Source organism: Bactrocera latifrons, unplaced genomic scaffold, assembly GCF_001853355.1.
Source record: "Bactrocera latifrons isolate USDA-ARS-PBARC rearing strain unplaced genomic scaffold, ASM185335v1 scaffold_123, whole genome shotgun sequence".
In the NCBI taxonomy this organism is placed as follows: domain Eukaryota; kingdom Metazoa; phylum Arthropoda; class Insecta; order Diptera; family Tephritidae; genus Bactrocera; species Bactrocera latifrons.
Window position 1 is genome coordinate 354,509 of NW_017534664.1, and position 3,479 is coordinate 357,987.

Genomic DNA, 3,479 nt, shown 5'->3' on the forward strand with positions numbered 1-3,479 from the left:
CATCCAGGCTTTTTTTTAAAAATTGAAAATGGGCGTGGCGTCGCCCACTTATGGACCAAAAACCATATCTCAGGAAGTACTAAACCGATTTCAATGAAATTCGGTATATAATATTTTCTTAACACCCTGATGACATGTACCAAATACGGGTGAAATCGGTTCACAACCACGCCTCAAATCTCGATTATAACTTTATCATGCGAGGGGACAAAATGTTCGGGGAGACCCGAACTTAGCCCTTCCTTACTTCTTAATAATGGAATCGAAAATTGAATCAAAGAACAATTTCTTACATATATTTATTTTTATTTTTTCAGATTTTTAATTTGGTGGATCTATGTATATACAGAAGCTCGGTAAGTCAAATAAACGTATTTTTTCGCTACTCATTAAGAACCTCTTCCAATTATAACATTCAATGATTTTGCAACTGCTTTTATGGAAAAGAATAAATTTCATTTGGATTAACGTACATTTCAAATAGAAATGATGACGACTTTCCCCCCTATACAAAGAGAACTCTTTACCGTTCGACACGAACAAATATAGAAGAACAATACACTTGAATAATGCCATGTTTACATAACATCTGCTTTGTTGTTGAAAACGTGTTTTAGAAATTAACCCACAGTTATTTTATAATTTATTTTTTATATATTTTTGTCCAAAATTGAAATTTATTACACAACACAAGTGATTCAACCAAAATCAACAAAATGAATCACAACCATTTTTTGGTGATTTTTACAAGCTTTTTCCCTTGGAATGCTAATTAAACGGGAACAAAAGAGGGGCAAAAATTAACGCTCTTGCATTTCCCGCGTTAGATCGTTCTAATTTCGAAAAATACAGTTTATGGCACGCATCACACATTGTCGCCACCACCACCACCACACCAACCAGATGCAATAAGAAAACAACACCGGCGGCAGTGCATCCTTTACGGCACTTCACGACGCAATCTGTCGATTGTTGAGTGCTCACTACCCTAGCGCCATTAACGACACCATCAGGCGAGCGGCCGATTGAACGCACATGTGCCACACTGCAACCCTAATTTCTAATTTTAATGATTGCACTCTTCCGCTTTCTTCATTGTTGTTGTGTGTGTAATTTCAGTTTTGTATGCATTTATCCCATCTCTCATTATTTCTCGATTTTGATTTATGGATTTTTTGTCTATTCATTTCAATGCCGCCTGTTTTTCGTTTGCTTTGTTTTGGTTTTTTGTGTTGTTGCTCTAATTCCTTGGAGTGCTAGAATGCATGTAAAGCAACCCTTTTCAAATTTCCTTTTTTGAAAAAAAAAAAAAAAAAAAATTGTATTTTTTATTAAAGTTCCTATCTCGAGCACTGCTGTCACTGATGGTGTTTTCGATTGTGGTACTTCAGCCGCGCAGTTGATGATTTTATTATTTGCGTGTGTGTTTGTATATTATTTTTAGTTGCTCTGGTGACTGGCTGGCGCCTCCGTTAGGTCAATTAATGGTTGATTTTTGTTTTGTGATTATTTTGTTGAAGAGGGTTCATACAAGTAAGCATGTTTTTGTTTGTGTTATAACGTGCTTTTATCTGGTCAATTGTAGCCATTTTGTAATATTCATAATCTCTACACGTCATTGGATTTTAGTCAAAAGTCAATTGCTCGGCTTTAGTTGAGGTATAATACGTATTTATATGATATAGCTAGGGAAGTTGGAAAATATTTGTATACGTTTTGAAAAAGTTATAGATTTGAGGTAATATATATTCATAGACATATGCCGTCTTATGATTAGTGATGTTACAATTAATATGTAACTTATGTATATCTAAATCGAAGGGTTTTATGTGGGTGTTGTTATCTCTCCGTACTAATTTTGTTAACGAGTTATTTCGATAACATCATCAATGGTGAACGCTACACGATTGGCGTCGAAATTATTTGATATGAACATTTCCTGAGGCTGCCATTTTGTTAATTAAACAAAATCCTTCGATCAGGCCCAGGATTATCTATTTAGAAAACTTTTTTTTTTTGTCCGATTGATTTTAGATGAATCTCCAACTACTTATGATTGTCACCGCAAGTACCTYTTTTTGGAACAGGGTCAACACAAACAACTATAACTTTGGAAATAATTTTTTTTTTTAAATTTCGTGACTTCAAGTCAACGCATTCTATAATAATGCCATATTACTACTTTTGTAAAATAACACGATTTAATACAAAAAAAAAAAAAAAAAAATACTGAAAATTGTCATTTTTTCGTACCTCTGACTACCCCTAACCTCTTAAAACGTCGCTAATTTTTTTGTTTCAAATAAGCCAAGCAGCCGGAATCGTAAAAAGTGCGTCCCATTTTTCTGAGGGCTGTCGAAATCAATGTTAATAAATGATATCAAAATCAGATCTATGTATCTACTGGTTGTAGAAAAAATGCCTAAAAAATAGGCCGTCATATGCGATGACGCCCTTAAAAGTGCAGCGTTTGCAGCATTTAGCTAGAGGTCGTTCAAATAGTGAAAACATATTTCAATTGTGGTTTATTTCACAATATTGATAATTATTGTATATACTTGTTTAAAATATATGTATGTATGTATGAAAGTATATTTTTCCAATGGTCTCTAAAGCTTTTCACATACAAATTAAAATCGTTTTAATTGTTTAACAAATCATTAGTCTAGTAATTGGAGGCAAATGCATTGACCAGCTATTCAATTACAATTGCAACGAAGTTAAATTGTTTATGCTACAGTTGCAAGCTTGAATGCAATTCAGTTTTCGACTTGTGTAGGCTATTATGAACATGGATTGCATGCATTTTCAGATATTGAAAATTAGCCCCGCATGCATTTGTTGAGCTAATCAGTGTGAGAAGCTTGAAACCTATACCTACTTATAAGCACTCGTATATATAGATTTGTATATAATTTACACATATGTATGTATATGTAGGTACATACGTACGAAATCGAACCCCGCAGTTTAGCACAGTTTTTCGAAAATTGACCGGAAATAATTAAAGTGGGCAAAAGGTTGCACTGCGAATTTGCATTTTACTTCACCCTTCCGACCGGAAGTTAATTGAACGGAAATTGCGAAAGTGCATAATAAAGCATTGTATGCATTAGTGTGTGCACTCATATACTTATGCATATATGTATGTATGTTTGTGTGTAATGTGCATTTAAATCGCTAAATGCATTGACGTGTATTTGCGCCTACTCACTCAAATGAGTGGAAGCTCAGTGAAGCGTAAAAAAGTGCGCCGATCAGACGATTATCAGTGCGATTACCAGCCATCAAGAAGCTATAGAAAACAGCTGGCACGGCACATTAAACGATGCATGCTTTGAGGGTTAAAGAAGAAACTGTTGCGCATGCGTGCTATGTGCGCATTAAATGCATTTCGGTTTTAATGTTAAGGTTTACTAATTGCGTAAGTGTGTACTTAGTAATGAAATGTTTTTTTTTTACATTAAACTTTTTTGCGT